The sequence below is a fragment of the Pinus tabuliformis genome, chromosome J (assembly GCF_031772625.1).
Source record: "Pinus tabuliformis cultivar Carrire ecotype Pingquan chromosome J, CPIR1, whole genome shotgun sequence".
Lineage (NCBI taxonomy): Eukaryota > Viridiplantae > Streptophyta > Pinopsida > Pinales > Pinaceae > Pinus > Pinus tabuliformis.
In genome coordinates this window covers 1,411,597,155-1,411,620,527 of record NC_142295.1, presented here as the reverse complement: position 1 = coordinate 1,411,620,527, position 23,373 = coordinate 1,411,597,155, and the positions used below count along the sequence as shown (strand labels likewise).

At 40.0% G+C, this 23,373-nt stretch overlaps 1 pseudogene; it reads left to right on the top strand.

Moving 5' to 3' along the window:
- Window positions 1–787: 787 nt before the first annotated feature.
- On the top strand, window positions 788–20,113 carry LOC149232639 (lysM domain receptor-like kinase 4; annotated as a pseudogene).
- The last annotated feature ends 3,260 nt before the right edge of the window (window positions 20,114–23,373 follow it).

Sequence of the window (23,373 nt, the reverse complement as noted above, 5' to 3'; positions counted from 1 at the left end):
TCGGGTTTTATAAAAACATATGGATATTGGGTTTTGAGAGGGGGAGAGGGGGTTTTTATGAATTTTTTCAGAAAGAGGGAAAATGAAGGCTGAGTATAGGTTATTAATCTAACCAGAGGTTAGGGTAATCCCAAAGTAGGGTTGACTATAGTCCCTGGTGGACTAATGTCTCCCTTAGAAGTAATTTTTAGCTATAATGTTAAAGGGGGGATATTTATACATTGCTTGGGGTTTTATACACCATGGTGTTATAGTAATAGGGAAAGGGGAACATAGGGGATTTAGTGTAGATAGAGTTAGTAGTTAGTATTTGGAGGGGAATGGGAATGGGAAGTGATAGTTACTAAGCTTTTTAGAAAATAGACTTAGTTAGGGAGTAGATCAAAATGAAAAGAATTTTTACACAAGAAATGTGGCTTCTTTTCAAAGCAAGAAGTCACTTCTAACATGAAATTTGTACAAGTGAAGAGTCTAAGGATGACTGATCAGGCAGATCCTGCAGTGCTCATGGGGAGGTTAGTAAGAAACTTTTTGAAGGGGATGGGGGGAAATTAGTGATGGTTTAGTAGTTTACCAAATAGGCCACTGCTCTTGCCTTTCTCCTGCTGGTGACATCATTTTGATTATTCCCATGTGATATGCTTCAATCTTGCTTTCTGCAACCTTCAACTGCCTACCCCTCCTAATATGCCTAACATTTTTTCTTCCTTTGGATGGGTGCACTTGGCCTTGCAAACCCTGATAATTCTCTTTTCTTTTTGCTGCCCTCCTATCTAAGTCTACCCTTATGACTTCCAAGGGCCCAGATTTAGCAGTTGGGCTCCTTTCTTTCTCTATCCACCTAGTCATCTGTCAAAGCATGAGCTATTTGAACAGGTACTTCCTCTCTAGTCTACAACATGCAATTTAAAACATGGTGAGGCCCAACTTGAGCTGTTGGACCATCCATCAAAGTAGTAGTGGCAATTTGGACTAGCCACTTTCATGGTGTTTGTTTGGGGTTCATTTCTTTTGTTTTTTCTTTGACCAATTCATTTTCTTGCCCTTTGATTTTTCTTTTAAGGCATACCCTCTTTACATTTTTTAACTGTCTGCTTCCTTCAAAAATGGAACCTTAGTAGCATGGAAGGCGAACATTTTTGGCACTTCCACTATCAATCATGAGAGATGAAAACCTATTGGTATAGGAGGCTAACAGGTTTATTTACAAGGATATTTTTTTTCTAATATTTTAATTTATATAATAAATTATCATATTTTAAAATTATTATTTGCTTTTTTTTGTTTAGATGTGAGTTGATCTATATAAAAACTTATAAATTTAACATATTCATAATAAAATGACCATTCATTTTAAATTAATGTTTTGTAAAGATAAATGTGTATATGGATATCTTACACCAGATTAAAAATTTTGAATTAAAATTTTTTATACATAATTAATTGTTTGACAAAATAACGTTAGGAATGACAACAATTGTTAAAATGTAACAATCTCATAAAATGTGACTTCATTGTTCAAACACTTGCGTAACAATAGGAAGTTATGTAATGAAGTCTTCATATTAAAATGATGTTACCCGAATTGATGTATTGTCTTCATATTAAAATGATGTTGCTCGGGTTGATGTATTGTTGGAGAGTCATTTTTGTGTAACGATAGGAAGTTATGCAATTAATTATCCATATTAAAATGATGTTGCTAGCGTTTGAAGTCTTCATATTAAAATGATGTTTCTCGGGTTGATGCATTATTGGAGATTCAATTTTGTGCAACGATAGGAAGTTTTTTCCCCTGGGAAAAAGTCGTAATTTCTATTATGTATTAAGAAATTACATTTTGCAGATGCCGAAGCATATTCATATGGAGGCAGCATTGCCTGTCGAGATCAAAAAATAACTGTAGAGTAGTCCAAGATGTCTCCACGCAGGGAGCATTTTCAAAAAAGAAAAACTGTTAAGTTTGTCAGAGATCAAAAATTGACTGTGCTCTTCGCAGAGAGCCATATATATACTGTATATAAACAAAATAGAGTGAAACTGAAACCATGTCTAGACAGTGTCTATGTACATACTATAAACAAAAGCTACTCAGAAATATAGTGTGGGCTTCATAGCCCCTCGTCCATGTGGTCGTCAAAAGGTCTGTGGTAGTGCTGGTAGTAGGATCCATCTATTTCCTCCTGGATCAGCCAGTCTTCTCCATCTCTATGCACGGCCTCTTTGGAGAGCTGGTCGGCGACGGTGTTTTTCTCCCTGTAAACATGATGGAAAACAAAAGATTCAAAAGCAACAGTCAATCTCTTTGCTTCATCAAGTATGTGCCTCAAAGAAAATGCATGACAATGGGATGCATCATTCAGGCAGTTGCAAACAATTTTAGAATCTCCAAAAAGCTGGAGGTGTCTACATTGTTTATGGATATCAAAGTGGATGATGTGTTTGGCGGTGCACAGTTCTGCAAAATTGTTTGTGCCTCCACCAAGATTAATTTGTAGCTTGAAACAATGCCTCTCGTTGAGATGGAGGATAGCACCACCCCCATAGCCCGCTTCTTGGGCCGAGCCATAAAAAAAAGCCCATGGTTTTGATATATCAATGGGAACAGGTCTGAAGATGCGAGGCGGGGCGGGAGGATCCTCTTCAGGTAGCATATTGTAATCTGCAACCGTGTGGAGGACAATAGAAGGCCAATGAGGGGCTTTAAGATTAAAGATTGACTGGTTCCGCGCGATCCAAATGGCCCAGCAAGCCAGTAGAGGCATATTAATAGCTTTCCCAGAGTGATTTTGGCACCAGGCATTCCAGGCTTCCGAGAGGTTGTTACCATGCCATTCTTTCAATAGCGGGATCTGTAAGGTGAGAGATTTCCAGAATTGATTAGAAGAGCTGCATAATAGGAATAAATGATCGGTGCTTTCTTCGGCGTTATGACAGAGGTGACATCGAAAGGGTCCATAAAAGGACCTCTTCATGAGGTTGGTGCCGGTGGGAATCTTATCGAATAGGATGTTCCACATCAACAATCTAGTCCGGGGGGCTGACTTAAGCTTCCAGAGCGCTTTCCAGGTGGGAAGTATTTCAGGGGGTCTATAAGGTTCCATGAGCCTTAGATATCCAAGCTTTGGTGTATAGACTCCATGCTTGGCGAACGCCCAAATGATCTCGTCTGGTCCATCAGTGAGCCTGATATGAGCTTGAGATAGTGCGTTTGTATACTCCGCCCATTCGTTTGTCCACTGTGCAGGCACTTCCAAAGCTTGGGCGGATAACCAAGCTTGCTGAAGGAACGAGGAGTTTGCATGATCTCCAATATGTTTGATATGTGTAATTCCTCTGTCCTGGAGATGTCTAATTAGATCAGCAGATAATCTATGGGCATTTCCGCATCCAACCCATGGATCCAGCCCGATGCGAACAGCGTTGCCTTCCTTAATGCGCCAAGTGATACCATCTCGTAGCAGTGGTAAGGTGCCGATGACTGCTTTCCAGATATTGGAGATCTGGTGATTGGTGCCATGCTGAGTGCACATCCAGTCCAGTACTGTCTGTGGTTTGATATATTTAGCATATGCAACTTGAGACCAGAGACCATCTGAGGTAAGTAGACGCCATCCGAGCTTAGCAGCCAAGGCTTTGGAGAAAGAGTCCAATCTCTTGATGCCCCATCCGCCCCATCGCTTGGGCTTAGCAATGGTGTCCCATTTTACCCAAGCGAAGAGTCTCCCCTGCTGCTGTCCTTTCCAAAGGAATCTGCAGCAAATACCTTGGAGCCTATTCAAAATGCCTTTTGGAATCCAGGCTAGTGCCATCCAATAGACTGGTGTGGCTTCAATAACAGCTTTGATAAGAACTAATCTGCCTGCACGAGAGAGGTATCGATGGTACCATACCTGAAGTCTCTTTTCCACTTTTGCAATTAGCCATAACCAGTCAGCGATTCTGTAGCCAGATGGTTTTAGTCTGAAGCCAAGGTACTTTATTCCATCCTTCAGATTCAATAGAACAAAGGGAAAGCGCTGAGTGACAAAGGTAGATTCATGAATAGAGCAGCCTACCATGGTGATTGTAGATTTGTTTACATTTATCTTCATTCCAGTGGCTTGCTGAAATAGGAGGAAGGAATTGTGAAGCGCAGTGGAGTCGCCAATGCTGCCATTTAGGAAGATCAATATGTCATCAACGAATAACAGATGTGTGAGGAAGAAATTGTCCACAATTTTGATGCCAGTCATTTGATGCCTATCTCTGGCTGTAGAGATAATTCTGCTTAATCCTTCCATGATCAGTAAGAACAGCAGAGGTGAGAGAGGACATCCTTGTCTAAGTCCTCTCTCAGATGTGAAGAAGGAGGTGGCTTCCCCATTGAGTAAAACACTGTAGGATACGTCGGTGATGCAGCTCATCGTCCATTTAATGAAGCCAAAAGGGAAGCCAAGATGAGTTAGCAGCAGCCTCAAATACAGCCAATTTGTTCTGTCAAATGCCTTAGAGAGATCCACTTTAAGAATCATGCCTTTCTGTTTTTTGATCTGCAGGGAGTGCATAAGTTCTTGAGCAGTGGCGATGGCTTCATGGATCTGCCTTTGATGCAAGAAAGCAAATTGTTCGGAGGATATGTGATGTGAGAGGATGGGCTTAAGGCGATTGGCGATAATTTTGGCAATGATCTTATAAAGGCAGTTGCAGAGTGAGATGGGGCGGAAGTCATCGAAGGAGGACGGGGCATCGGATTTAGGAATAAGGGCGATGAAGGTGGATTTGATAGCTGAGGATATCCTACCTCTCCTCCTACTATCTTCCACAATCTTCAGGAGGTCATTCCCCAAGATGTCGAAGAAAGCGAGGTAGAATTCTATGGTCCACCCATCTGGGCCAGGGCTCTTATCTTTCTTAAACCATTTTAGTGTAGCTTCCAGTTCCTCCATGGTTACTTCCTTCTGAAGCTCATCCGAGTCATCTTGATCAACATATCTGGGAAAGAGTTCAACAACTCTCATAATTTCCAAAATATTAATGTCTCCAGGAGCAGAATAAATGCCTCTAAAATGCTCAGTAGCCAGCCTGGCCAGATTCTGTTGTGATGTAACAATGTGGCCTTGATTATCCTTTAATTCCCAAATAGTGTTGATGGCTTTGTGTCCGTTGGCGAATTTGTGACAAAATTTAGAGTTATTCTCGCCTATAGAGAGCCAGATAGCCCTGCTTCTCAGCCTCCAACTTTCTTCTCTTTCTTTCAGAATTTGAGAGCGCTTTGCGATGAGAGAGGTGTACAGTTCCTTGCTCTCCTGTGTGGGGAAAGTTCCAGATGATGTGTCCTCAAACTCTGCTATGACCTGTTCCGCCTCTTTCAGAGTATGATTATCTTGGATTCGCTTTTGGTGAGCCCAAGTTTTGGTGATCTGCTTGAGTTCAATAAGTTTTCTAACAAAACCCGCAGAGAGTTCCTCCTCTTCCCTGATGGGATTGTTCTGCCAGTAATTTTGGACCAGCTGAATATATGAGGGGTCCAGAAGCCATGAAGCATTAAATTTGAAGGGGCTCTTGATTTTGTGATTAAGGTCTTCAGCTTCTAGGAAGATAGGCCTGTGATCGGATATGCCACCGGATCCGACCCATTGGCGGAATCTGGGGAGGCTGTTATACAGGGCTTCCTTAATAAGAAAACGATCGAGCCTCCTGGCCAAACTCTGATCCCCACTCCTATTATTAGTCCAGGTGTATTGTAAACGAGCAGATGGAATGTCTACCCAGTGATGATCTTCCAATAAGGTGGAGAGGGTATCAGAGAGGGAGTCGACCTGTGCCATATGCCCCCATGATTCGCAGAAGCCCAGGGAAAAATTCAAATCCCCTCCCAATAAGATGTTATCGGCTTGTAGAAGTTCAGATTCCATTAGAGATCTCCAGAAGTTTGCACGGTCAGAGCAGGGGCCGTAGATGTTGATGATGCGCATATCTCTTTCCAAAGAGTGGACAAAAATGTCAAGGCCAATGAAACCCCTGCCACCCCAGAGATTTCGAATATCCACAGCCCTGTTAGAGACCCCGATAGCCAATCCACCGGATCGCCCAGACGCATCCAGAGCATGGATGGTCCAGTTAGGGAGCCAGGAGGAGAGGGTGTGTATGAGGGGTTCAGCCAAGCTGAGGGTTTCTTGCAGGAAAAAAATGTCCAGTTGAGTCGAATTAAGCAACCTCCTGAGCGCTAGTTTTTTGGATGAGCTAGCAAACCCTCGGCAGTTAAAAGATAGAACCTTCATGAGGGGAGGGGAAGAGGGCCATCCCTTGCTCTAAGCGCCCTAAAAATAGTCTGTTGTCGCCCGAGGGCGACTTCTTCATCGGCAGTGTGCCTAGCTTTGGTGATGCGGGAGGGTCGACCCCGAGAGGTCTTAAGAGAGGAGGAGACACTTACAGAGTCGAGACCAACAGCGTCAGGACCCTTGTCTCTCACCCGGGATCGCAGCGAGTACCGAGGAGATGTCTGAGACGATCGAATGGAAAGGGAAGCGAGGGTCGATGTGATCAATAGAGGAGGGGCCAACGGAGGAGGGAGCGGTAGGGAGCAAGTGAGGGGAGAGTGAGAGGGGGTGAAATGTGGAGCGGGAGATGATAATGTGGGGAGAGGATCAGTGCAAAGAGGGAGAGATGATATGCCCAATGCAGTGCAGGATGCATGAGATATCAAAGAGGGGGGAGATGAAGACATACCCGAGTTCGCTGCGTCCTCTTGCTGTGGCGCTGATAGCACAGGAGATGATGAAGTAGGAGGAGCGTCAGGGACTGTGTCAGTATCAGCAGCCGCAGGAGAGCTCTGAGGGACACCATCTTCTTGTTCGTGCAGATGTGGCTCAGGATGCTGATCAGGTGGCTGTATAGGGGAGGTGTCCCGGGGTGGGTCGACTCCACCTTCATCGCCCTTCCTAGGCCCTTTCCGGAGGAGAGGGCAGTCCCTGTAGAGATGCCCTACTTTGTGGCACCTGCGGCATCGATAGGGAATGCCCTCGTAATCAATGATCTGTCTGCGAGCTGAGTCTCTCCACTGTATAGTAATGTGCTCATAAAGCCCGCCTCTGGTGTCCATGTTGACAAGGATCCTGGCATAAGCCATCATGCCAGTCTGATGATAGGATTTATCATAGCCCATGAATGTGCCAAGTGCATTACCAATACGTTTGAATATATCTTCAGACCAGTATTGGAGAGGTAATCCCGGGAGCCTAATCCATACTGGTCCAATACCTATCTGCTCTATCTCAGGGTCGAATAAAGGTGTCCATCTCTTAAGGAGCACAGGGGCATGATCAAAATGCCAGTAAGAGGACAAGACCCAATTTGTGTGGTCAGCACGAGCAAACCTCAGTGCGAACCATCCCCTCACGAATGTCTGCACATGAGGGATGTTCACCAAATGATGCCCCCAAACTTCAGTTACCCAGGTCTTCAATTGTGCTGCCGTGTAGCTGCGCCCCCTGATGCGACCAACCAAGACCCGATCTGCAAAGTCCATCGCTTCTCCCCACCGAATATCCTCTTCCAGTCTGAGAAAAATATCGTCCTCCTTGGATTTGAAGCACTTATATTTCCGTTTAGGGCCGCGCGGAGGTGGGGGGTTCTGAGGCTGACCAGGAGGCGGAGCGGTAGCATTCAAAGGGGCCGAGATCTGATGAGAGACAGGGATTCCGGAGCCAGAAACAAAAGGGGGGCCCGAGAGCGGAGGTACGGCAGTGAAGCTACCGGAGGAGTGACCAAGGGAGACCGCGGGTCCGGCGGAGGAGGAAGGCAGAGAAGGGTTATGCGGCGGCCGTGAAAATGAGCCAGCTTCCGGGAGGTCTAAACCAGGGTTAGGGTTTAGGCAACCGGAGACAAAACCGAGGGTTGCCGGAGAGTGAGGCGGCGTGGAGAGGGCTGGCCAGGTAGGAGGTTCATCCGGAAGGACCACAGGCTGAGCCCTCGACGATTCACCGAAGAAAAACTGAGAGAAATTTCCGGGAATTTCAGAGTTGAACATACCTTCTGAGGTGGCATTTGGAGATCGCCAGATGGGGACCCCTTCCAATGGGTCAGCGGAATAATCAACAGCCTCCAGATCCTCCATGGCCAGCTGCACCTCGGGACGGCGGACACCTTGAGGAGTAGAGAATCCCGGGGAAAAAGACAGGTTGCAGTTACAGTTGACGGACCGTGCAAGGTAAAATGTAAACCGTCACAGGTAGAAACGGAAGTCACGGCACAGTGTTCCCCCGGCGCGGAGCTTCGAACCAACAGCGGCAGTGTAACGGAGGAGGGTAGGCGCTGACTGCGGTAGCGGCGAGGGTAAACGGAGGGCGACGCGGTTACTGCAGCTTCAGGGTTCAGTAAAAACCCTAACCAAACCCCTCACGCGCAATAACCTGACCCGACATCTTCAGTAGTCAGACTCTTTTCTTCTCGTTTCGCATATATGTGAGATTAATTGGGTGTAAACCCTAATTAACCGCAATGATAGGAAGTTATGTAATGAAGTATTCATATTAAAATGATGTTTCCTGGGTTGATGTGTTGTTGGAGAGTCATTTTTGACCTTGAATAATAAGAATTCCAATCCTTTTCCCCGTTGAGGTTTCCTTGACACATTGTTAGGGTTTTACAACGTAATTTTTTTTTTTTTTTTTTTTGATTTGTTTCTTGCTCATTGTGCATTTGTCTTTCTCATTTAATTAATTTTTACAGGCTCTAAATACCAACAAATAATGGGCTTTCTTTAAGAATGAATTTGAATATATTCATTGGCAAGTGAAACATATACCTTTAGATATCTTCATTCTCATGTGGTCACAAAAATTAAGTTTATTTTTTTGTGCTTATTGTAGTGGTAATCACAGTGATTGCAATAACTTATCAATTGCCACATCCTTGGCTCGAATCATCAAAGGCAATGTCCAAAGTTTTTTCTGTTGTAGAACATGCCACATTTAAATAGGATGAATCCATACTTCGCACTTGTGATGATATTATTTCTATAACCCCAACTTTTAATTTCCTAATCATGGGTCCAAACTAAATGAATGTGATGTAACATGGAGGTTCAGATGTAAGAAGGAAAAATCATGGAGGAAGTATAGGGATTTTAGAAGATTCACTCTAGGTTTCGATCTAAATTGCAAATATAAGGTCATAGGGGCATAAAAGTTTGAGAGCATACTTCCTCTATGCCTACAGGGGTTTTTGATAGCCTCTTAATCAATGGCTAACCTTGGATTTATGAAAAAAAATAGAGGGTTGAATGGAAGTTGGACTTTTAGTTTCACCTTATTCTAGTTCAAGTACTTTAGTACTTTATTACGTCGATACACTTGTTGTTTCCACTTAATTTTTGAAAGGTAGATCTATGACGCTTCTAGTGAGTTTCATGGTGCACGACTTCATGACCAACTATTTTTATGGTGCATGACCAACCACTTCCTAATTCCATGACACACAATCAACACATTTGTTGTGGTGTCGAGTCAGAGTAAATTCAAAAGAAATCTTATCTACAGTGAAGTTGTGTATTATCCCTTTTTGTATTTCTTTTTATTAGTTCCCTGCTAACTCAATGAATTATTTATCAATATGAAAAATGTTAATAATTTCATCAAGTTTATTTGATGTGTTAAGAATATCAAATTTAATTGATGCAACAAAATTTATTAAGTAATTTTGATGTTTATACAAACTTTATTTCTTTTATGTATTATGTGTATTGTTATTTATGTAACTTTCATATTATTTAATGCATAAAATTTTATAATATAAAATTATTTTCATATTATTTATGCATGAATTTTTTTTATAACATTTTTGTAAACAGAATCTTTTATTCTAAAAGTTTATTTTACAATTTTCATATCTATAATTATAAATAAATTTATATTCATAAAAGTATATTTTATTATATAATAATTAATTTAGTATTATTATTTTTATTGATTATGGAATTAAAAACAAAAGAAGTTCAATTTAAAAATCTTATTAGCCTCTCTTTGCACCTTTTGGGATAGTTGCCAGCTATTAATCAATTGGTTGAGTTCTTTTCGCAAAAGAGTTCATGTGTTCAATTCTCCTAGACACCTTGGGGTAAAAACTTGTAAGATGTGTTCCCTCTGGTGGATCTTCCATGGAAAATAAAATAAAATATATGTTTACTGCCTTCTAGACTAACCATGTCATAAAGTAGATGAGTTGATTCCAGTCAAAATTAGGAGAGATGTTTATGCATGTTCACACTGTGAAAGTCTCATATTCTCAGCGGCAGTGGCTGAGGTGCAAGTATTATAAAGACAACCATTGGCATTTCATCACATTATAGTACAACGAACATGGCTATTATGTTTCTTAATCGATTCTCGAAGGTTGTTTTTATTATCTTTTGTGCCTGCTTAATGCAATTCCCGAATAGAAGAACAATGGTGGATAATGGGTTTTTTGCAGCAGCTCATCAATCGTATTTGAATGATTTCATTGAAGACTGTGTCAATTATCACACAGTATGCTCATGCTACCTCTACAATGGTGCTACCAAAGAATGTCACACATTTTCCCTGTATTGAGCTCATCCCCTTTATATGTCCCTCCACAACATCAACGCACACTTCTACACAACGCACAACATCATAGCATCTTTAAGTAATCTATCAGCGGTAAAGGATTACTCGAAGCCTTTTCCCTTAAATCAAGTTGTCCTCATTCCAATTCACTGCAAGTGTTTGGGAAATTTATCGTAGGATAACGACACATACACTATTCAGGACAATGATATGTACATCAATATCTCAAACCAGACATTACAGGGCCTCACGACCTGCCAGGCCATACGAGAGCAGAATCCAAGGTACAAAATTAATGATTTAAGGCCTAGAATAAAACTCATTGCACCCTTGTGCTACACATGCCCAACTGATAAATAGGTTGCCAATGGCGTCAAGCTTCTTCTCTCCTAGATCATAGATCTGGATGACAATGATGATATAATGATGTTGCAGGTTAGGGGCTTGCAACTTAAAAATCTAGCACACAACACATTATGAAATCTATACAATATGTATGCACATAAAATCTCAGAAATAATTAATTAATAAATAAGATATTTACAAGAGAATTCACGGCCTAATCATTGACCTCTCATTCCTCCCTCTACTTCACACTTACATGCCTCATGGGCTGATCTAGATTTATACAAGTGGATTTGAACCCAAAGTAGGTTATAGATCCTAAACAAACACCCACAATATCTCTCATAATCCATAAAAAAATCTTACCTAATCCCTTATCTCTAGATAAGATATAACTAACCCTCAAATCTCTAAGCTCTTCCAAAATACTCTCGAAATTTCTCCTATTTACAATAATTCTCATCCTCTCCTAAAACTGTAGGAAAAACACATTAAATAATTAAATCCTAACTTAGGGAACTAACTCCTTTAGCAAACATGATACCCTAGGTTAGATGCTTCTGCATCAAACTCCCTATATAAAAGAAAATCATGGTCTCCCGACCATATATATTCATAAGTTGATAAAATTCCTCCTAGATCTCAAAGTTTCACTTGTAATAAATCAATTGCTTTGTCATGTTGTTGTTGTTTCATGGTTTCCTTTTCTCATTTTCTAGGCTTCCAAACTTTATGTTGTAATTTTCCTCCTTCTTTGTTGATGTATACTTGTGTAGTAAAATGTATTATGTTATTGTCCTTCTGCTTCATCTCACAATATCTTGGTTTGTGCACTTTTTCTATTAGTTTCCTTAATTATTCAATTTCAATATCCAATCTAGTTTCCTATTGAAGTTTGTTGTTACTAGGTTGGAATATCACTTCATCATCTCTAACATTTAATTCAGATTCTACAAATTTTTCTCTGCTTGAACATTTTTCTTCCTTATCTGCAACTTGCTTAGAGTTAGGTTCCACCAACATCTTTTCTAGCAATTGTAATTCTTCTTCACATTTCATAAGAATTTTACAGTCACTTTCAGAAATGATTTCAATAGTCTAGTCCTCATCTCTGGATGAAACAAAATTAGTGTCTTGTCCATCATTTGCAACACATCTTGCATCTACATACCAATTGTCAGATTTAGAAACATAAGTCCTTATAGTCTCGATAGATGATTTTGTCTTCAAGTCTTTATGCTGACCTTCTAAATAGTTTGTGGTGCCATCTATGGGAATTGAACCCACGTTCATATCAACATATTTCATTTTAGAATCATCATTGTCCTCACCAAACATCAATCCTTGTTTTGGTTCACAAATGCATACATTCATCTTGGTTATCTAGAGTTTTTCCACTTCCCTTAACAAAAATTTCAACTTGTGTTTTTATCTCCTTGCAATCAACTTCTTGATTGGCCATATAGATGTCCTCTTCATTATCCATCCATGTTTATGATTTTGTAGCAACTCCATCAACACGTCAAGTCGTGTATTTAACTCAACAATCTCTTTCTCAAATTCTTCATCATTTATGCCAATTCCTATGGCATCATTGTGGATTTTCTTTGAATTCTGCAAATTACTATCGATAGTCATCTTCCTTCTCCTTTCATGAACTTCACCTTGTTCATTATAAAATGAAATCAAACTGACTCCTTTTCTAAGTTACTTCCTCTAAACTTGGCTAATGGTTCATTCCACTTGAACCTTATTTTTGAGCGCTACTTGCTCCTTTGGCTACTTCACCTACTTATTGAGAAATTTTGTTTGTCTTGCTTTGGCTACATTGCTATCTTGTTTTTGCTACAATTTTTGTTACATTCACCCGCAATTGTTGCAAGCACATCGACTAGACTTTGGGTGTCATTTCTACCAATAATGCACTCATTACATTTAATGACTCAAACTTAAATTCACTTTTGACTTGATTTATAACTCTTTAACTCTAGAATTATAATTTGACATTAACTCTTTACATCAATGGACCTTGGGTGTTGGTTGCAACTGAAAATGAACCATTTTACATACCAATACATGACTATAAACATTTATTTGACTTTAAAGCTTAAATTTAGATAATACTTCATTAAAATAATTACAACGATTAATGGTGGACTTTGAATCTAACTTTAATTCATTCTTGACTTGACTCAAGCTATACAACTTAGACCTTGTCTTCACAAATTTCACAAATTTCTTCATTGACCTTTGACATTCACCCTTAAGACATTTATATGTTCATTTTACCTTAACACCATAAACTCACATTCTATACTCACACATCCCATTCATTATCTTACCTCCTTATTATATAAAGGAATAATTAATAATCCTCTTTACATCACCACTTATTCTTTCATGTGAAACAATCCACAAGTGAGGATTCCATATTTACTTTTTCAAATTTGCTTTAAATATTTTAAGTCACTTATTTGTGTAGTCCAACCCTTGATACAGTGCAAAATCTTCAGGAAATACCGCTTACATTCCCCACACACTTTGTAGTGTGCACCAATAGATGCTCTGATACCAAAAATGATGTCGTAGGCTAGGGATCTGCAACTTAAAAATCTAACGCACTACACATTATGAAATCCATACAATATGTATGCACATAAAATATCAGAAATAATTGATTAATAAATAAAATATTTACAAGAGAATTCTTGGCCTAATCATTGGCCTCTCATTCCTCGCTCTACTTTACATTTACATGCCTCACGGGCTCACCTAGATTTATACAAGCGGATATGAACCCAAAGTAGGTTCTATATCCTAAACAAACTCCCACAATATCTCTCATGATCCATAAAAACTCTCACCTAATCCCTTATCTCTAGATAAGATATAACTAACCCTCAAATCTCTCAACTCTTCCAAAATACTATCGAACTTTATCCTATTTTTAATAATTCTCATTCTCTCCTAAACTATAGGAAAAATACATTTAATAATTAAATCCTAACTTAGGGAACTAACACCTTTATTAAACATGATACCCTAGGTTAGATGTTCCCACATCATATAATCATGGAAAAGTTCAATATAGTTATGCATATTTCATCTATGCTAATAATCTAGAGTCCATAAATCCTGATATTTATCCGTACACAACTCTGTTAATTCCCCTCAACCACAACCCTGTGATTCCCCCTTCTACCCAATTCGTGCTACCCCCTCCTCCTGCTATAGCGAAGGTGCCTGCCTTCGTTTATAATCCTGAACATTTCTCCCACAAGAGCTACAATCATATTTATCTACCAATTATTTCATCTGTGGGAGGAGCGCTACTTCTTGGAGTAGGGCTTCTAGAAGCCCTCTTATTTTCAAGAAGAAGGTGAAGCAAACCAGAGAAAATAAAGCTGAGAGGCAGGGGATGCGGAGGGTTTAGAGATCAAATTGAGCCTTCCTTCAAACATGTGAGAATTGCTGGCATCAGATAGATTAATACACTTTTCATTCAAAGAGATCTAGGAGGCCACTAGAAATTTCAGCAGGGAGCATAGAATCTATGGTTTCGTTTTCCACGCAGTTCTGCATGGAAATAGAGTGGCGATCAAGCAGATGAGAGGGAAGGTATCGAAGGAGACCAACGCCGTTCACAGATTCCATTACACGAGTCTTGTCACTCTACTTGGCATCTGTGCCAAAGAGTCGTCAGACCCAAACTCGTATCTCATCTTTGAGTATGTGGAAAATGGATCTTTAAGCCATTGGATCCGCAGTGCATGGTCACATGTATGTAAGTTTTAACCCCATACAAAAACTACCTACATACGAATTCTAAAACACAGAAAATAAACAATGCGAGAGCATAACACATAAAACACATATACACAGAGATTTTCCCCTGGATCCCAAAACTGGGATTACCAGCTTGATTTTTCATTATGTTCCTTTCAATGTTAAAATACATATTTATACATGCTAAAGCATCCAATACCATGGACCGAAAACTAGCACATCCAAAACCATGGACTGAAAACCATCGCGTCCAAAACCATGTGCGAAAAATCATGCACAAAACCATAGGTAGGTCCGCCCAACCTAATATGGGGTCGAAAAACAAATTTGTTTACCTGCACCCCTCAAACCCCCTGTGACCCCCCCACTACGCAATTGGTGCAATGAAGGGGGGCTTCACCCCCCTCGAACCCCTCGGTTAACTACGTGGGCTAGTCATGGAAATAATATAACACAACCCAACATTCTCCCACTTGCTGTTTTCCTTCCACAGGGGGCCACAAGAGAGCTTAGTCATTTATCCAACCCTACAATGCCCATTGTTTCTCTACACCAAGAGAACTTCTCAGAGCTCACATATTTTTTCAATGCATTTGCAGTATTCTTCAAAGTGTCCACCTTTACCAGCAACACCTTTTTTTCTTCTATCATATCCCTCACAAAGTAATAGTAAACATCAATGTGCTTTGTCTTTGATTGATATGCTGGGTTCTTTGCCAAGAAAATTGCACTTTGGCTGTCACAATCTATCCTTATAGCTCCCTGTACTAACCCATACTTGAACACAATCTCTGCAAACAAACTGCTTCCTTGCTTGCATGAGTGGTTGCCATGTATTCTGCCTATGTAGTTGATAGTGCCACTACAGATTGTTTCTTACTCATCCAACTGATTGCACCCCCAAATAGGTTAAAAACATACCACTTGTAGATCTTCTCTGATCCAGATCTCCAGCGCAGTTTGCATCAACACAGCCATGAATATCCAACACTCTGTCTAATCTTGGTCTTCCTTGGTAGCACAAACCATAATCACTAGTGCCACACAAATACCTGAAACCCGCTTCATTGTTGTCCAATGCTCCTTTCTTGGTTTTGACATAAACCTGCTCAATACTCCCACTGCATGTGCAATGTCTGGTCTAATATAGACCATTGCATACATCAGGCTACTAAATGCACTTGCATATGGAACACGTGACATGTCCTCTTCCTCTTCTTGTGTCTTGGGACACTCTTCAACATATAACTTTACACCTACAGGAATAGGAACCTTCACTGGTTTACTATCCTGCATATTAAATCTCTGCAATATTGTCTTGACATACTTCCTTTGCTTTAACTAGAGCTTCCTCTTTGCCTAGTCTAGTTTACTTTCCATGCCCAAAATATAGTTTGCAGCACCAAGATATTTCATGTCAAATTTGGAGGACAATTGGGTCTTCAAATATTGGATAATTTCTTTGTCATTTCCAACCAGCAACATATCATCCACATACAAGACCAAATAAATAACATGGTCACCAATTAATTTAAAATACACACAGTGATCTGCTTTGCTTCTGGTGAAGCCAAGTCCCCATATAAATGTATCAAATTTGTGATACCACATCCTTGGTGATTGTTTTAACCCATACAAAGACTTCTTTAACTTACATACCATTTATTTCTTACCCTTCACCATAGAACCTTCAGGTTGCTTCATGTAGATCTCCTCTTCCAGATCCCTGTGAAGAAATGCTATCTTCACATCCATCTGTTCTACCTCAAAATCAAAAACAGCAGCAACAGATAAAAGTAATATAATAGAAGTTACCTTGGAAACAAGAGAAAAAATATCACCAAAATCAATTCCTGGAACCTGGGAATAACCTTTTCCTACCAACCAAGCTTTGTATTTCTCCACCTTTCCTTCTACATTTGTCTTCTTCTTGAACACCCATTTGATGCCAATGGGTTTCCTTCCAGCCGGCAACTCCACCAAATCCCAAGCCTCATTTTTGTGCAAAGATTCCATTTCATCAAGCATGTCCTCTTTCCAGAGTTTTCCATCCTATGAATCTACTACTTCCTTTACAGTTCTGGGATCATCATCAGTAATAGATAAAGCAAAATTTGAACAGAAAGCAGATGGACTATACCATTTTGACTGCCTTCTTTCTCGAACTGATCTTCTCATGCCCGGAGTTTGTGGCTCTTCATCTTCTAATTCCTCCTCTGTTGTAGAGTCTGAATCTTCCTCCTTTAGCTCAAACTCTATCTTCTCAGGTTCCTTTGATGGGATTTCATGCTTAATAAAATCTTTCACCTCTTTGAACACCACATCTCGGCTGTACACAACCTTCCTTGTTACAGGGTTCCAAAGCTTATAACCCTTTAAACCATACTTATACCCAATAAAGATACACTTTTTAGATTTACTATCCAACTTGGTTATTTTATCCTTTGGAACATGTACATATGCATCACATCCAAATACCCTCAGATGTGAAAGAGAGGGTTTCTTACCGGTCCATACCAATTGTGGAGTCTTATCCTCCAACACTGATGTAGGTGATCTATTGACTAGGTAACATGTTGTCTCCACCGCCTCTGCCCATAACTCTTGTCCTAAACCAGCACCACTGAGCATGCTTTTTGCCCTTTCCATCAACGTCTTGTTCATTCTTTCTGCAGCTCCATTTTTCTCAGGTTTATATGGAGTAGACTTATGTCGTGCTATACCACACTTTTTATGGAATTCTTCAAATTCCTTACTACAAAAATCTCCACCGTTATCTATCCTCAGCACCTTTATCTTCTTTTCTGTTTGGTTTTCCACTAGAGCCTTAAATTCTTTAAACATGTCAAAGACTTCAGGTTTCTTCTTAAGGAAATATATCCATGTATTCTTTGAGAAGTCATCTATAAATGATACATAGTACACATACTTACCCAGTGATGGAACCTTCATAGGTCCAAACACATCACTGTGCACAAGCTCTAATATATGTTTCGCCCTCTTACCACAATAGGGGAAACTCACCTGATTCTTCTTCCCATATACACAATTTTCACAGAAATCAAAATCCAGAGAGATATTACTCATGCCTTCTACCATACCTTTACCATGAAGTATTCGAAGGCCCTTCTCTCCAATATTTCCAAGCCTTTGATTCCATAGCATGGTATTCTCTCCAGAGACCACTAGATTTTCTGCTCCACTTTCAGGAACCACAAAATTGTTGCACCCATCAAAAACAGTGCTACCTTCCAGCTTGTACAGAGTTCCAATCCAAACTCCCCACATCAATACCAGTGGTCCCCAAGCCATCTTGCAAGTATCCTTCTCGAACACTGTTTTTACACCTGCATCATCCAGCTTGCTTACGGAAATCCGATTTCTGGCCAATGCAAGAATATGCAGAACACCCAGAAGTGTTATAACCCTTCCACCTTGCAACTTCAACTTTACTTTTCCACGACCAATGATTCTAGCCTTCCTATCATCCCCAAAGAAGACATCACCACCATCATATTTATCGTACTCACAGAACCACTCTCCATGGGGAGTGAAGTGAAAGGATGCACCTGAGTCAATCAACCATGCCTCATGATCTACATGTGTACTTGAAGAAGCCAAGTACACATCCCCACCTTCATCTAAGGTGGTTTTTTCCTCTGCAGAAGGAGCATCATCAGATCCCTTTCCTTTATCAGGAGCTTTAGATTTATAGTACCTTTTGTAGTGCCCTTCCTTTTCACATTTCTAGCACACCACCTTTATAGGTTTTCCTGGAGATTTAGATCTACCTCTAGATTTAGATCTTCCACTCGATGACTTATTTTTGTTTCTGTTCTAGGACTATCCTTGTATAGACAAGGCATCACCATTTTGGCTCTCCATATTTTTCTGTCTCATCTCCTCCGTCAGCAAGGATGAGACAATTTCATCAAACTGCAAGGAAGTTCCATTGCTACCTATTGCAATAACCAGACTATCCCACAAATCTGGTAGAGAACACAACAAATTGATGCACTTATCTTCATATGAAATTTTAATATCAACAAATTATAACTAGCTTACCACAGTATTAAATGCGTTCAGATGTTCTATCACCGAGTCTCCATCTTTCATCCTCGGGTTATACAGATTTTTCCATAGGAACATCTTATTCATGAGAGACTTAGATTGATACAAAGTCCCTAACTTGTCGCACAAAACCTTTGTCGTAGCTTCCCCTGATACATGTAGCAATACTAAATCCGAGACACACAATCTTATTGTGCTCTTAGCCTTCCGATCCAACTTCTTCCTTTCTTCATCAAACACTCCTGTTGGTTTAGTACCCAGATCTACTGCGATCCACTGATCTTTATCCACCAACAGATCCTCCATCTTGAGTTTCCATAACTCAAAACTCTGAACATTAAATTTCTCGATCTCTATCTTTCCACTACTTGCCATCTTCTTTCACTACCAGAATTGATCTCGCATATCTCCCACTGAACAGGGTCTACCACTGGCCCGAGCGAAACCCCTTAGCAACAAAGGTGTCCCCTTGAAGCCAAAACAACTTTGATACCAAATGTAGGTTTTAACCCCGTATAGAAATTACTTGCATACGAATTCTAAAACATAGAAAATAAATAATGCGAGAGCATAACACATAAAACACATATAGATAGAGATTTTCCCTTGGATCCCAAAACCAAGACTACTAGCTTGATTTTTCATTATGTTCCTTTCAATGTTACAATACATATTTATACATGCCAAAGTGTCCAATACCATGGACCGAAAACTATCGCGTCCAAAACCATGGACCAAAAACCATCGCATCCAAAACCATGTGCGAAAAATCATGCACAAAACCATAGGTAGGTCCGCCCAACCTAATATAGGGTCCAGAAACAAAATTTTCTAGGGTGCTGCCCCAGACCCCATAGAGTGGGGTTACCTACACCCCTCAAACCCCATGTAACCCGCCGCTATGCAATCGACGCAACGAAGAGGGGGGCTCCACCCCCCTTCTAACCCCTCGGTTAACTATGTGGGCTAGTCGTAGAACGAATATAACACAACCCAACAATATAGGGGGTTCGAATCTGACTTGGAACTAGAGGCTATAGATTTCTCTAGACATAGCAGAGGGGCTAGAGTATTTTCATCATAGCACGACTCCCACCTTGTTTCACAAGGACCTTAAGAGCAACAATATTCTTCTGGACAAGAATTTCCGAGTGAAGATTTCCAATTTCAGATTGGCCAAATCTGGGGATATCGAAGGATCGCAAGTTCATGCGGTGACAAGCCACATTGTTGGGGATCATGGATATATGGCTCTAGAATTTATTAGAGACGGGCTGGTGACACCGAAGCTGGATGTGTTTGCATTTGGGGTGATAATGCTCGAAATTCTTTCGAGAAAATAGGTCGTGGATGTGGGTTCCAACTTTGGGGATTTCAGAGGTGGAGAAAGGGTGCTGCTTTCTGAAGAGATAAGGAATCTGATGGAAAGTGAAAAACCCAAGGAATATCTGATGGATTGGGTGGACCCTGCGATTAAACTAGATGGAGTCGGGTCGTAGCATGTGGAGACAAGTTTCAAAGTGGCCATGTTGGAAAATTTATGCATGGAGAGGGACTTGATGCTGCGTCCGATCATGAGAGAAGTGAGGGTGGAGTTGTCTAGAATGATAGGAGGTGCAGGCAAAGTAGGAGGTAATTATTGTTCCAATTCTTCTCAAGAATCCACATATCGAAATAATCATTCATCTTTTTCATACGGTTCAAAATTCCAAGTTAGATAGAGAAAAATAGATCGAACTCAGATGAGCTACTTTGAACAAATGTGAGTTAATGGGTAAAACAATAGACGTACAAATGTCAAAAGGAGATAAAAAAGGTAGACAATACCTAGCTTGAACAATTTCAAAAAGAGACACCTTAAGTGTAAATATAGGTGAAATAATTATTATTATTCAAAAAGTAAAACATTTAAAATAATGTAATAATGTATGGTATTTAAAATAATGTAAGAATGTATGGCTTATAAGAATGTTTAAAATAATGCATAGTTTATAAGAATTTTGAAATAGAAGTTTATAAGAGATATACATTTACTTTGACTAATATATATACTAAATCACTACAACAATATTTCTATTTGATTTTTATAAATAAAAATTCAAAAACTTAAATTAAATTAAATAATACATTAACAAGTCATATTTCTTTTCCCAAGGAAAAATTGTAATCTTTCATTATTTTTGAAAAATTACATATAGTAGATGCTTGGTAGCATATGTAGCATTTGGCCCTTAGCCATATCAGTGTATACAAGCCAAAAATATATACATCCATGTCCCTTTCAAAAATGGTGCTAAGTAATAAACGTATTCACCACACAGGGTGATAACATGATAGTGTCTAAAATAGAAAATCATAACTGAGATATCTACAATATAGATTCACCATGTAGGGTGATAGCATAACAGATAGTCTAAAAATAAAAACATACTATGATATATACAATGAATAATATTATGTCTGGATATGTCCCAAAAATATTTAGGGCCTATCTGCCCTATGATATGCCTGATCAATATAAGGCTTGTGGTAGTATTGGTACTGGGCTGTACACCTCTACTCCTGAATCATCCATTAGCCTCTGGGTAGTAGTGTGGCCTCCTTGGAAAGCCTATCAATGTTTTTGATATGTTCCCTGTAAATGTGATGACATGAGATGGAGTTAAACTGAGATTTGAATATGACCACTTCATCCAAAATATTTCTAAGAGTGTGTGCATGGCAGGAGGTGATGTTATTGAACCAATTTATAATGATTTTTGAGTCTCCATAAATCTGTAGATTGATGCAGTCATGGCCTAGTGAGAAATGCAGTAAATGTCGGAGGGTGATTAATTTAGCATAATTGTTTGTCCCTCCTCCAAGTCCCAGCTTGACCTTGAAATGATGATGATCAGATAGATACAATAGGAAACCTTCCCCACACCCATGTTCCTGTGCAGCACCATCAAAGTATGCCCAGGGGATTGATTTATCAATGGGATCAGGTAAAAGTGGTCATTGAGGAAGAGGCACTATGAAATCAGGCAGTTCATGGTAGGTGGAGATGATCTTTGCAGAAATAATCTGCCATCTAGCAACACCATCCTCAAAGATAATTTTGTTCCAGGTCAGCCAGATAGACCAACATATAAGAAAAGGGAGGCCAAGTAGTTTTGATCCGTGATGTGTGGTATACCAGTTTCTCCAGGCATGATTTAAGTTTTCCCCATCCCATCTGCCAGCAAATTGGATCGATGTAGATATGGACTACCAAAGGCTTACAGTGGAACCAAATTTTAGAAAAAGGTGTTCAATCGATTTTGACGCTTGCTTACAGAGGACACACTAGTGCGGTCCATATATGGCACGATGGGTTAAATATTACCCAGTGGAAACTTTTTTACTGAGCACACACCAGAAAAAGACCCTGGTTCTTGGTGGAGTTTGAAGCTTCCAGATAGTTTGCCACCAATGTTGAGTAACCTCCGACTATCTGCTATTAATTAGCATGAGATAACCAACTTTTGGAGTATATAATCCATTATCAGCTAAGCACCAAATAAGTTAATCAGGTCCCTCCTTAGTTTTGATGTGAGATTCAGTTAGTGTAGAAGTATAATTTTGCCACGTTTGGTGCCATTGGGGTGGGATATCAAGTAAGTGAGGAGACTTCCATCCCCGTGAAAAGATGGAGGTATTATCCTGATCTGCAATGTGAGAAATAACTTTGATGTCTCTCTGATTTAGAAGTTGGATAAGCTCTCTCGGAAGATGGTGTCGATCGCCTCCACCAGTCCAGGGATCTAGACCAATGTGTGCTTTTGAACCATCATTTATCCTCTAGGCCAAATTATTGTGGATGATAGGAAATGAGTGAAGTAGAGCTTTCCAAATAGAAGATATGCCAATCCTAGACCATCTTGGCAGATGCACCCAGTCCATGAGTTGTAGAGGCCAAATGGATTTGTGATAAGTGACAGTGGTCCAGAGGTTCTATCCAGTGAGAAGTGTCCATCCCATTTTTTGCAGTAAGAGCCTGAGCAAAGAGATTTAAATCTTTTAATCCCCAACCTCCCCATTTTTTAGGCAAATAAATCTTATTCTAGCTAACCTAGACAAAAATATTCTTGTCTTGATGACCGTTCCATAGATATCTGCTACATATCTGTTGAAGGTAGGTAAGGATGCTTATGGGAATCCATGCCAAAACCATCCAGAAAACAGGTGTCGCCTCCAGTATAGATTTGATGAGAACTAATCTTCCTGCTCTAGATAAGGATCGATGACACCAATTTGATAGCCTTTTCTCCAACTTAATGACCATCCATATCCAATCAACAATTTTGTGACACAGGGGTTTGATCCAGAACCCCATGTATTTAAAACCAAGATCAAGTGGGAGGATGCTATATGGGAATTTCTACTAAGCATATCGAGACTCCTGGATGGAAGTGTGGGCTAAGGTTATAGTGGATTTCCCATGGTTAGCCATCATGCCCGTAGCTCGAGAGAAAAGGGAGAGTATATTAGAAAAGGAGGCAGAGTCTTGTATGCTACCATCAAGAAAAATGAGAACATTGTCAAAAAAAGATAGATGAGTGAGGTAACATAGGTCATTCAC